At 46.3% G+C, this 14,026-nt stretch overlaps 1 long non-coding RNA gene across 1 annotated transcript in view; it reads right to left on the reverse strand.

Annotated features, from left to right (window-relative positions):
• LOC125466057 (uncharacterized) overlaps window positions 1–13,667 on the reverse strand; it is a 56,779-nt gene extending 43,112 nt beyond the window's left edge. The window contains exons 1-2 of the long non-coding RNA XR_007250372.2: window positions 13,367–13,667; window positions 12,234–12,442 (exon numbers count right to left, since the gene is read on the reverse strand). This is a non-coding gene — a long non-coding RNA (uncharacterized LOC125466057). The remainder of the gene's footprint in view (window positions 1–12,233; window positions 12,443–13,366) is intronic.
• Window positions 13,668–14,026: the final 359 nt, after the last annotated feature.

Below are 14,026 nucleotides of genomic sequence, written 5' to 3' on the forward strand. Positions count from 1 at the left end.
TTCTTCTGTCAGGAACATTCACTAGTTGTGCCATGGGTACCTTTGATATTTCGATTTTGCTTTCTCTGAGACATGTAGGAGGCTATGAGATCCAGAAATTGAGGGCTGTTAACTCTAGCTGATGGCAGTTAGCTGTCCTGTCTTTCCCAACTGCCCATTCTTTTATGCCCTTGATAACATATCAATGTTTCTTGCAATAGGATTGGTCCTATGTTGTCAAAATCATCAGATTTAAATGTCTGGTATCTAGGTGCCTGGTTCAAATTGATTGTCTATATTCAAAACCCTGTTGTCTTAGTAAGAACTGCTGCTTGGCCTGCTAACTGTTTGGACTTCTGATTCAAATGTTTCAAATGGGTGCTCTCTGTGTACTTGTAAACTTTCTGCTGCTCACAAATATGCTTTTGTTTCACTAAGCATAGAAAAAGCACATCAGCTTTTAAAAGGACCACACAATGCTTCACCCTTCCCCCCAGCATTTTACGAACACCAGATTTTAGTTTTCTGCCTCTCAATCTGCAAGTACTCCACCCAACTTCACAACACTTATCACTCAGGAGATTGCTCAACTGGTGCACAAGAGATGAATAAAGCCAACAGACGTCACAAAATAACAGTCTCAATTTGACCCAAAAGTCAACATCTATCTTGTGTCAAAGTAAAGAAAAGCTAGTCAATATGAAACATCATTAACTCAGCTTATAGAAACCTGTGAATTTTCACAATTAAAGGCTGACCTAATTAGAGAGAAGATTGTATTGATAGTAAGGGATCCTGTAGTGAAAGCACATCAATTGAGAGGAGACAAATATGCACTGAGGAGAATGACTGACCAATGCAGAAATGCCAAGGTTACACATCAACAGAGAATAGTCATGTCAGGACAGACCAGGTCTTGTTTTATGCTGACAGATACCCAGGCAGGACAATCACAGCCAAAGAGCAGGATGCAAATACCGCAGCATACCATGCAAAAGGGAAGGGAAGAGACATGTTCAGAATGAGGAAAGCAAGGTTCTCACTGCAGTAGTAGAATAATTTTGCACAAAGGTGTTTGGTTGAGAGACAGCACACCATCAGGTACAGATGGGCACTGGAGAGATGGCAGTTGAGGATTCAGATAAATCACTATACATCATTTAAAGGTTGTTCCAGTTAAATTGATAGGTGAGATATGGCTTTGGTCTATCGGAATAAGATCTGCAGAAGGAGAACATCAGGTCAGTATAAAATATCAGATGAACACTGGTGCATTGTGTAACACCATGACCTGTGCTAAGTGGCTCAAAATGATGATCCAAACATGAAGCCCTCAAAAATCAAGACAAGACAATACGCTGGCAGTACACTTGTGCAGAGAAGATAGTTTACTCAGTCAGCCCACCCATAACATGTGTGGGGATCCGAAATTCCAGATCATATATACCAAGCAAATGCATTCATCTCAACTGGGGCAAGATTAAAGCTTGGAATCATAATTTTCAACGTGCCAAAACAGAATTCATTGAATCATCACATAATCATTACAGTGTGGAAGCAGGCCATTTGACCCATCAAGTTCACACCAACCCTCTGAAGAACATCCAACCCACAACAGTTCCACACCCCCGCCCCCTGACACTATCCCTGTAACCCTGCATTTCCCGTGGCCACTACATCCAGCTTGCACATCCCTGGACACTACAGGGCAGTTTAGCATGGTCAATCCACCTAACCTGCACATCTTTGGACCATCGGAGGAAACTCCACACAAACACAGGAAGAATGTGCAAACTCCACACAGAAGGTTGCCCGAGGGTGGAACTAAACCCAGGCCCCTGGCGCTGTGAGGCAGCAGTGCGAACTGCTGAGCTACCCATGGTGTGTGGCAGCAGCTAAACCGACTGAGTGTGCAACACATCCTAGAGAAGTGTGAAAATGTGTTTACTGGGTTAGGGTATCTCAAAATAGGTGAGAATGCCACAAATCAATTCAGCATCTGCTGAGGGAATTTCTAGCTGCCCTCAAGGCCAGTCTAAAAGACGAGAGAGAGAGTAACACAGGCAGAGAAGGACGTAATTAACAAAAGGACAACTCCCAGAGAACAGACAAGCAGTGCAGCATCAATGAGACATTCCAGAAGACTGAGAGTATATAGGATCTAAACAAAGCCCTGAATAGATCTCACTACCAGATGCCAACATTGAAGGAATTTGGCCACAGCCTGCAAAGCTGATGTCTTCTCCAGGCCGAGATGCAAAAAGCTGCATCCTGACAAGTGAAGCTGGATGGAGGCAACAGCTTTCTAACCATGTTCTGTGCTCCCTTCAGGATATACAGATAATTGCACATGATACTTGGCATTTCTACTGCTCCAGAAGAACTTCAACACAGAGAGCACAGAACATGGAACAGTACAGGCCCTCCAGCCCACAATGTTGTGCCGACCTATTATCTGACTCTAAGATCAAAGCTAACCTGCATATCCTTCATTTTACTATCATCCATGTGCCTCTCCATGAGGCACTTAAATGTCTCTAATGTATCAGACTCTACTACCACCATTAGCAGTGCATTCCAACATGAGATAATTAGTGATCTTCCTGGAGTGCAAGCTGGAGTGGATGATCTGCTCGATTGTGGTTGGGAGAACTAGCAGCTGATCACTATTAAATCGACACAACCTACCAGCTGAACAAGAATCAGTTATTATTAAAAATGCCCAAAGCCAAGTACATGGGCTGTGTAGCAGCAGAATATCTTCGCCCAGATCCTGAAAAGATGAGAGGTGTAGTAGTAGTAGTATAGTGACCGAAGGATGTAAAAACAATGTAACGATCTGCTGGATTTGTCAACTATTTGGCCAAATTCTTGCCCAACTTGTGATCAGAGTGAGAACCATTGTGTCAACTCACAGCCAGCGATGTGTAGCAATAACGGGGCACATAGCGAGAAGAAGCGTTCACTAAAATTGAGTGACTGGTGATGGGAACTGCAATGCTGAAATCCTATGATATGAACTATGATGTCACCCTGCAGTGTGACACCAAAGAGAGAAGGAGAGTCATGAATTGGAGCAAACCTCATGCAGCAAGGCCATTGGTTACATTCACATCCTTGTTATTAAAACAAACAGTGCAATGCTGTGCTGAGATCGCGGGACACTGCCTAGCTATTGTCTTTGTTCATAAACATTTTCATTAATACAACCCCAGAAACAGACAAAGTGACAGTCAAGTCAAAGCATTTTCGTTAAGCTGTTACTAACCGGTCCAAAATATTAGCATTTACAGAGGCCCTAAGTATGGAATTACACTCTTTAAACTACCCCACACGACCCCAGCAGCTCCCACAACTCTCCTCCTTGTCTTCTTACAGATGGCTGCATGGCTATGGGTTTGGACTCACATGTAGGATTGACCCAATCAGGATGACACACTTTCTTCCCTGAAGGACATGGGGGAGCCAGAGGGGGCTTTGTTGATTATTTTTAGCAATTCCTGGATTCCGGCAGCTGGGGGTGATGGAATTTGAAGCCATTGCCCATCCCACACCATGGAACCTCCCCGACACCACACCCCTATCCCCCCACCCCCACCCCACATGCTCCTGAGTGTTACCCTGTGTCTCTGGATGATTAGTCTAATGAGTTTACCACTGCGCAACCATCTCCTCATAAAATTGACCCCTTGAACAAATTTGTTCTGAGCACTTAGCCTTACATCTCCCTGTGCGTTCTGGTGTCAGGTGTGGCTTAACAACTTTGATACTATGCTACAGTGCAAACACCAGATAAATTGAAGTTACTGTATCTGAGATGTAACGTACCCAGACCTAAAGGAATATTGTCAGGAGCCATGGCAGTCAACAGAACAGTGTCCCATTTCCAAGCCAAGCTAATTCCGCAGTGAAATAAAAATCAAGTTCAAAACACTCAAGGACATATTTAGGAGATTAAACAAGCTTGGAGCAGGCCTGGGCTGTGACACTGTCAGTAATTTCCTCAGCGAGTTTCCTGCAGAAACTCAGTGTTACCAATGGCGTGGGATTGATGGCAGGATTGATGGAGGGAAACCCCATGACACCAACAGACACAATATAGACAACTCAGCTCCTTGACAGTACAAGTGTGTACCCAGGCAACTCAGCATAGTGAAGATTAATCTGCTTTTATCACTGCACATAACCCCGGACACCACTACACTAACTGACAGAATCAAGACCAACATGAGCTTGCTCGGCGCTGTTCCAATCAAACACTCCTGGGACAGGTACAGCATGGTTTTGGATACAGAGTAAAGCTCCCTTTACACTGCCCCTATTAAACACTCCCAGGTCACAGACAGCGCAGAGTTACTAACAGAGCAGAACTGCCTCTATACTGTCCCGATCAAACACTCCCAGGACAGAGATGGCATGGGGTTAGATACAGAGTAAAGCTCTCTCTATCCTTTTAAACTGAAAGTAAAGTATTAGTTTATTATATGATAATAAAATGTGAGGCTGGATGAACACAGCAGGCCAAGCAGCATCTCAGGAGCACAAAAGCTGACGTTTCGGGCCTGGACCCTTCATCAGAGAGGGGGATGGGGGGAGGGAACTGGAATAAATAGGGAGAGAGGGGGAGGCGGACCGAAGATGGAGAGTAAAGAAGATAGGTGGAGAGGGTGTAGGTGGGGAGGTAGGGAGGGGATAGGTCAGTCCAGGGAAGACGGACAGGTCAAGGAGGTGGGATGAGGTTAGTAGGTAGCTGGGGGTGCGGCTTGGGGTGGGAGGAAGGGATGGGTGAGAGGAAGAACCGGTTAGGGAGGCAGAGACAGGTTGGACTGGTTTTGGGATGCAGTGGGTGGGGGGGAAGAGCTGGGCTGGTTGTGTGGTGCAGTGGGGGGAGGGGATGAACTGGGCTGGTTTAGGGATGCAGTGGGGGAAGGGGAGATTTTGAAACTGGTGAAGTCCACATTGATACCATATGGCTGCAGGGTTCCCAGGCGGAATATGAGTTGCTGTTCCTGCAACCTTCGGGTGGCATCATTGTGGCAGTGCAGGAGGCCCATGATGGACATGTCATCAAGAGAATGGGAGGGGGAGTGGAACTGCACTGCCACAATGATGCCACCCGAAGGTTGCAGGAACAGCAACTCATATTCCGCCTGGGAACCCTGCAGCCATATGGTATCAATGTGGACTTCACCAGTTTCAAAATCTCCCCTTCCCCCACTGCATCCCTAAACCAGCCCAGTTCATCCCCTCCCCCCTCTGCACCACACAACCAGCCCAGCTCTTCCCCCCCACCCACTGCATCCCAAAACCAGTCCAACCTGTCTCTGCCTCCCTAACCGGTTCTTCCTCTCACCCATCCCTTCCTCCCACCCCAAGCCGCACCCCCATCTACCTACTAACCTCATCCCACCTCCTTGACCTGTCCGTCTTCCCTGGACTGACCTATCCCCTCCCTACCTCCCCACCTACACCCTCTCCACCTATCTTCTTTACTCTCCATCTTCGGTCCGCCTCCCCCTCTCTCCCTATTTATTCCAGTTCCCTCCCCCCATCCCCCTCTCTGATGAAGGGTCCAGGCCCGAAACGTCAGCTTTTGTGCTCCTGAGATGCTGCTTGGCCTGCTGTGTTCATCCAGCCTCACATTTTATTATCTTGGAATCTCCAGCATCTGCAGTTCCCATTATCTCTATTAGTTTATTATTACTTGATTATTTTAAACTGAAGGTAAATCCCCCTCAGCGCTGTCCCCATAAAACACTCCCAGGCTGGTAAGACATATAGAGTAGAGTCCTTTCTACTCTTTTCAGCTGAAAGTAAAGTTCGTAGAGTATAGAACTTAGAACAGTACAGCACAGTACAGGCCCTTTGGCCCATGATGTTGTGCTGACCTATTATTCTGCTAAGATCAATTTACCCTATATACCCTACATTTTACTATCAACCATGTGTCTAACCAAGAGTCACTTAAAAGTCTCTAAAGTATCTGACTCCATTACCACTGCCGGCAGCGCATTCCACACGCCCACCACTCTCTGTGTGAAGAACCTACCTCTGATATCTCCCCTATGCTTTCCTCCAATCACTTTAAAATTACGCCCCCTCGTAATACTCATTTCCGCTCTGGGAAAAAGTCTCTGACTATCCACTATTTACGCCTCTCATCATCTTGGACACCTCTATCAAGTCACCCTCATCCTTCTTTGCTCCAATGAAAAAAGCCCGAGCTTCCTCAACATTGCATCTTAAGGCCTGCCCTCCAGTCCAGGCAGCGTCCTGGTAAATCTCCTCTGCACCCTCTCTAAAGCTTTCACAGCTTTCCTATAATGAGGTGACCAGAACTGAATACAATATTCCAACTGTGGTCTAACCAGGGTTTTATAGACCTGCAGCATAACTCTGAGGCTCTCAAACTCAATTCCCCTGCCAATGAAAGCCGACCACCAAACGCCTTCTTTACAATCGTATCAACTTTGAGGGATCTATGGACATGGACCCCATGATCTCTCTGTTCCATCTACTGTTTTAAAATGAAAGTAACGCTTCCTCAACAGTGTCACCATCAAACATTCCTAAGACAGGTATAGCAAGAGAGGTTAGGTACAGATAATGGCTAGAGCTTATTCACTGACCACTGTCCATATTTGATGCACTCGTTGACTCCCCATGCCCTGGTTTCAGTCTGATATGTGAGGTCTAGAAGTCTCATTCTCCACTGTGACTGAGTGTGATTACTCCTGTCCTTCCTTGTGGGGGGTGGGGTGGCACTTTCCTGGTTCCTCTTGCCCGAGAGAGAGCATCTCTCTACAGTGGAACGTTACTCGGACTTCTCTCACAGAGCACCTGGAAAGAAACATATTGGCAACCTGCACCCTTACCTCCCCGCTCCCCCAGCAAACCCCTGCCATTTCCTACTTTGCCAAATCTGTGCTCCCACCCAGCAGATCACCACCTCCTTTAACAGTGTCTCTCAGTGCCTGTGAAAAACTCACCCTTTATTCCCAAGTGCAGCAGAACATTACTTAGGAACAGTGACTTTACCATGTTAATGCAGGAACAGGGTGCCACGCGTTTGCAATCGGTTACCATGGCAATGCCACTTCCAAAGGAATGAAATGAGAGAGGAGGATCTGTACATGGGTACAGCTGATTTGCAAAGCAGTGTGTGCTTCACGAGGTACAGTGACACACTTTCCATCTCCACAGTTCCTGGGGTGGTGTGTGCATCCGAGAGAGAGAAGTGGGAAGGAGGAGAGAGGGGGAAGGAGGGAGAGTGGTGTGAAAGAGAGAGAGAGATAGAAAGAGAGGTGAAAGAGAAAAGAGAGAGGGGAGAGAGAGGAATAGGGCGGAGGTAGAGAGAGATAGAGATAGACGAGCGAGAGTGAGAAGGGATGAGAGAGAGAGAGTGAGAGAGAGAGAAAACGAAAACACCACTTTCATCTACTTGAATTGTGCTAAATGCTTTTGCATTACATTTCTCTTGGGAAGTGGCACAGTTTGTTGTCCCTGGAGACTGACAGAGCTGGCCTGCCTTACATAGGAGTGTGCTCACTGATCTTTGCTCTTCCACCTCCTCCCTCACCCCCTACACCCACCGCTTCAAATATTTAGTTCCTTGCTCGGGATTGGTTCTGTTCATCCACCCCCAGTCACATCATCCTGTACTGGCAATGCTACCAGATTACTGCACTCGTCTTTGTTACCTATTGTTCTCTAATGTGAAAGTGTCATCATTATTTCCCACTCAGTAACTGTGTGCTGCATACACACACTCTATCTATCTCTCTCCTCTCCCACTCTCGGTCTTTCTGTAGCCCTTTGATCAGCACGCCACTCTATGGACAGGTCCCCCTTTCTCCCATCTCTCTGACCAATCCTTCCCCTCTTTTCCATCTCTCTCTCGCCGCCTGTCTCTGCTGCCCCTCCCCTCACCCCCGCCACTTTTCTCGCCATCTTTCCAATCACTTTCTCCCTACATCTCTGACCAATTCTCCCTCTTTAGCCATCTTACCCTCTCTTCACTGTCAACCCCACCTTCCTTCTCTCTCTCTCTCTCTCTCTCTCTCTCTCTCTATCTCTATCTCTGCTTCTCCACCTCTGCCCATCTCAACCTCGTTGGTCATTTTTGATTTGTACCTGACTGTATGGTGGGAATGCACTAGAATTGTGTTGCTTGCCTGTTATACAAACCATCCAATGTTGACAGAATAGGAAGAGAGAAATGCATTGATGTAGCACTGCACACAACCTCAGCATATCACAAACTACTTTGCAGCCAGTGATGTATTCCAAAAGTACGGTGAATTGTAATATTGGGAGTCATAGAGACGTACAGCATGGAAACAGGCCCTTCGGTCCAATTTGGCAAAGCTGACCAGGTTTCCTAAATTAATCTAGTTCCATTTGCCAAAACATTTGGCCCATATCCCTCTAAACCTTTCCTGTTCATATTCCCACCCAGGTTCCTTGTAAATGGTGTAAATGTATCAGCCTCCACAACTTCCTCCAGCAGCTCATTCCATACATGCACCACCCCGTGTGTATAAAAGTTGACCCTTCGGTCCTTTTTAAATCTTTCTCCTCTCACCTTAAACCTACAGCCTCCAGTTTTGGAATTCCCCACCTCGGGGAAAAAACCTTATCTATTCATCCTATCTATGACCCGTATTTTTTTATAAACCTCCCTAATGTCACCCCTCAGCCTCCAACGCTCCTGGGAAAATAGCATCAGCCTATTCAGTCCCTTCCCCCAACCCTGGTAACATCCTTGTACATCTTTTCTGGACCCTTTCAAGTGTTACAACTTCCTTCCTGTAGCAGGGAGACCAGAACTACACAGTACTCCAAAAGTGGCCTAAACAATGTCCTGTACAGCTGCACATTGGCCCCCCCAACTCATGTCCTCAATGCACAATAAAGGCAAATATACAAAATGCCTTCTTCATTATCCCGTCTCCCTGTGACTTCACTTTCAAGAAACTATGAACCTGCACTCCAAGGTCTCCTAGTTCAGCAACACTCCCCAGGACCTTACCATTAAGTTTATAAGTCCTGCCCTGAATAGCCTTCCCATAATGCAGTACCTTACATTTATATAAATTAAACTCCATTTGCCTCTCCTCGTCGACAGGCAACAGTCTACTTGCATGCACCAAGCTGTCACAAATCATGAAATCATGAAGACCAGATCACCTTGTTCTGGCAGTTTCATCGCGGATTGGAGATTGACCAGGACACTGGGGGAGAACATTGTTAAATTGCCTTCAATATTTGTTTTGCAGGCCCTCGGTACAACTTATCTGAAAGACAACATTTCTGACGTTGAAATGAAAGCCGACATATCGTTCAGCTTCCAAATTGCTTGCTGCACCTTCCTGTCTCCTTTCATTGGCTGGTGCCCAAGGACACTCAGATCCCTCTGTGCATCCACACTTCCCAGTAAATCCCCATTTAAATAATACTCTTCCTTTCTGTTTTTCACACCAAAATGTATAACTTCTCATTTTGCAACACTCTACAGCATTTTCCATAAGTTTGCAAACTCATTTGACTTGTCTAAATCACCTTGAAACCTCCATGTATACTAGTCACTGTAATTGGAGATTCAAAATTCAGGGGCACAGATAGGTGCTTTTGTGGATGTGAGAGCGACTCCAGGATGGAATGTTGCCTCCCTGCTGCCAGGGTCATGGATGTCTCTGAGCGGGTACAGGGCGTCCTGAAGTAAAGTGTAAACAGACAGAAATTAATGTCCAAGATAATAAAATGTGAGGCTGGATGAACACAGCAGGCCAAGCAGCATCTCAGGAGCACAAAAGCTGACGTTTCGGGCCTAGACCCTTCTATAAATTGTTGGAATATAAAAGCAGCGATGTGCTTCTGAGGCTTTATAAAGCTTTATAAAGTTAGGCCCCATTTAGAATACTGTGTCCAATTTTGGGCCCCACACCTCAGGAGGGACATACTAGCCCTGGAGCGTGTCCAGCGGAGAGTCACAGATGATCCCTGGAATGGTAGGTTTAATGTATGATGAACGGCTAAGGATCCTGGGAATGTACTCATTAGCGTTTAGAAGGTTGAGGGGAGATCTAATAGAAACTTAGAAGATAATGTATGGCTTAGAAGGGGTGGATGCTAGGAAGCTGTTTCCGTTAGGCGGGAGACTAGGATCCGTGGGCACAGTCTTAAAATTAGAGGGGGTAAATTTAAAACAGAAATGAGGCAACATTTCTTCAGCCAGAGAGTGGTGGGCTTGTGGAATTCATTGCCACGGAGTGCAGTGGAGGCCAGGACGTTAGATGCCTTCAAGGCAGCCATCGATAAATTCTTGATCTCACAAGAAATCAAGGGCTACAGGGAGAATGCAGGGAAGTGGTGTTGAAATGCCCATCAGCCATGATTTAAATGGCAGAGTGGACTTGATGGGTCGAATGGCCTTACTTCCACTCCTATGTCTTATGGTCGGATGGTCTTATGGAATAGAGAAGAATGCTGAACATAGGTCGACTACCGTAAAGGCGCTAGCGTCTGCAGGAATAGACGTCAGTATAATTTCGGGATAATAAAATGTGAGGCTGGATGAACACAGCAGGCCAAGCAGCATCTCAGGAGCACAAAAGCTGACGTTTCGGGCCTAGACCCTTCATCAGAGAGGGGGATGGGGAGAGGGAACTGGAATAAATAGGGAGAGAGGGGGAGGCGGACCGAAGATGGAGAGTAAAGAAGATAGGTGGAGAGAGTGTAGGTGGGGAGGTAGGGAGGGGATAGGTCAGTCCAGGGAAGACGGACAGGTCAAGGAGGTGGGATGAGGTTAGTAGGTAGCTGGGGGTGCGGCTTGGGGTGGGAGGAAGGGATGGGTGAGAGGAAGAACCGGTTAGGGAGGCAGAGACAGGTTGGACTGGTTTTGGGATGCAGTGGGTGGGGGGGAAGAGCTGGGCTGGTTGTGTGGTGCAGTGGGGGGAGGGGACGAACTGGGCTGGTTTAGGGATGCAGTAGGAGAAGGGGAGATTTTGAAACTGGTGTAGTCCACATTGATACCATATGGCTGCAGGGTTCCCAAGCGGAATTAATGTCCATATTGGCACAAATAACATTGGGAAAAAGAGTAAAAAGGTCCTGCAATGACAATTCAAGGAGTTTGGCAATAAACTTAAAAAAGCAGGACCTCTAGGATAGTAATCTCAGGATTACTCCCCATGCCATGCGCTAAGGACACAGACAGTACAATTGAATGCATGGATAAAGAACTGGTGTAAAGGGGAGGGCTTCACATATTTGGATCATTTAGATGTCTTTCAGGGAAGGTGGGACCTGTACAAGAAGGATGGGCAGTACCCAAACTGAGGATCTCCAATATCCTGGCAACGGTAGGGTTTTGGAGCAGAAGCTTAGTAAGTACAAAGACTGGGAAGAACTTGAGTCTAAGGCAAATATAGCTAAGAGGAAGAGCAGTTAAGGACAGGGTGCTGAGCTCAGTGGAATTGGAGGTTTGGTGTGTATTTGCTTCAATGCAGGAAGTATAACAGGTAAGATGGATGAACTTAGAGCCTAGATTAAGGCATGCAATTATGATGTTGTTCCTATCACAGAGACATGGTTGAAAGAGAGACAGAATTGACAGCTTAATTTTCCAGGATGTTGATATTTTAGACGAGACAGAGGAGGAAGCAAAAGAGGTGGTGGAGTTGATTGACTGGTTAGGGAACATATCTCAGCTGTATTGAGGGAGGACACCCTAGGACATTATTGCGACATACAACTTTGACACAAATATCTGGTTATCCAGGAATGTTTATCAGGCATAGTCTCTCCTTGACAGGCTTTTGACAATACCTTTATCAATCCTAAATACACACAGATTACATAATACAATTGTTGGACAGGAGCAGAGTTCTTCTCAAATCTAATGTATCTCAACTTTGCTCATTCACATCACCTCAGCTCTGGTAGCATGGGGTTTAACTGAAATCTTGGTTTAATCAAGTGCTGCTTCCTGGTCGAATGGGGGTACCCATTCATTTAACCATCCCAACTCCACTAGCTCCTCTGCATCTACTCGTTTAACCATTTGGTATTTGCTGGACACTGTAGACACAACTAATTGTCACAAGCTCTTACATAGGCAGAGTCCCATGCAAAGTAAAATCAAGAGTATAATCACAATGGGTATAACAATGTGTATAAGCCAATGTCCCCATCCTCCCCATAGTTCGGTAAGCCATGTAAACCATGAGTCGTCAGCCCTAGGAGGCACTCACTTGCAGTGACTAGCGTGAATACACGTCACTCTTTCTGCCACCTTGACTGCTGCCTGCGTTACGAAGAGCACTTGGAACGGTCCCAGCCACCTTTTAGCTTTTCAACTCTTTCTCCTGAAGTCTTTTACCACTATCCAGTCTCCTGGTTGCAAGTCATGCAATTTTCCTCTGGCTGATTGTGGTAGAACTTCCTTGACTTGAGCCTGTATCTGAGATAAAATTGTGGAGAGTTTTGCACAATAATGTAACATTCCATCCTCACAATGACTTGTCAGGGTCCTTACGACAGGTTTGGGTCCAATTCCGGTATTAGGTGGTCTGCCAAACAGTATTTCGAATGGACTAAGATTTGCCCTTCCCCTAATTCTGGTTCTCATATACATTAATATTACAGGCAGGGCCTTTGTCCAAGATATCCCCATCTCATCACAGCACTTTGCTAGTTTGTTCTTTAACATAGCATTTTCTCTCTCTACAGCTCCTCCACTTGCAGGATGATATGCACAGTACTGTCTTAAATCTATTCCCAGGTATTCTCCTATCTGACTGAGGGCTTGGTTCACAAATGGTGTGCCATTATCGCTACTAATTTTCCTTGGAATGTCCCAGCGTGGGATTATCTCAGTTAATAGGGCCTTTGCTACTGCACTGGCATCTTGTTTCGCCGTCGGGAAAGCCTCCACCCACTTAGAGAACACGTCTACCATCCCTAAACAGTATTTCTTTCCTTCGCTTGGGGACAGTTCGATGAAATCCATTTGGATATGGTTCTTGCGGTACAGGGTGGGCACCCGGCGTCATTCTTATTCGCTTCCCCACATTGCTAGTAGTGCAAATGACGCACCGGTCACAACATTTTTGGGACTCATTAGTAAAGTCCTTAGTATACCAATGCGTGGAGATACTCTTCAACATCCCCCCTTTTGACACATGGTCCTTTCCGTGTGTCAACTTAGCGTAATGAGGGAACAGTGCCCTTGGTAAGCACGGCTTGTTATTGGGTCCATACCACACCCCTTCCTTTAATTTGCCTCCCACTCTCGACCACCCTTTCTTTTCATCTGGTGTAGCCTGCGTCTGGAGGTCCTGTAAATCAGCTGTTGGAACGGGGTTGTCAACATTTGCAGACTTACGCTGTCGTCTACAGGTCTCAGCGCTGCTGCCTTTGCTGCCACATCTGCTTTCACGTTACCTTGTGCGACCGGATCAGTTTTCCTGTATACGCATCACTTTTGCAAACAGCAATGGATGTGGGTAAAAGGATTGCCTCTAAAAGATCAGAAATCAAGTTATGATGAGTGATTGGTTTTCCCGCTGACGTCAGGAAGCCCCTACGTTTCCATAGAGTTCCAAAATCATGAGTGACCCCAAAGGCATATCGGCTGTCAGTATCGATAGTGACTGATCTGCCTTCCGCTAGCTTGCATGCTTCGGTAAGAGCGACCAGTTTTGCGGCTTGCGCAGATAGGTGTCTAGGGAGGGGTTCTGCCTTTAATATATTGTGTGACGTGACTATAGCTTATCCCACACAATTTTGGCCCGTTTTTTTGATTTCTGAATGCAGAGCCGTCCACAAGCAGCTCTAACTCAGGGTTTTGCAATGGGGTATCTTGTAGGTCTGGCCGTGGACCACACACTTCGTTGGTGACAGCTACACAGTCGTGCGGTTCACCATCATCCTCCGTGGGGAGAAGGGTGGCAGGATTAAGTATTGTACCCCTTTTAACTGTGATATTTGGCATTTCTAATAGTATTGTGTTGTACCTCAGCCACCTGGCTGCTGACATATACGC

This window comes from Stegostoma tigrinum, chromosome 30 (assembly GCF_030684315.1).
Source record: "Stegostoma tigrinum isolate sSteTig4 chromosome 30, sSteTig4.hap1, whole genome shotgun sequence".
Classification (NCBI taxonomy): Eukaryota; Metazoa; Chordata; class Chondrichthyes; order Orectolobiformes; family Stegostomatidae; genus Stegostoma; species Stegostoma tigrinum.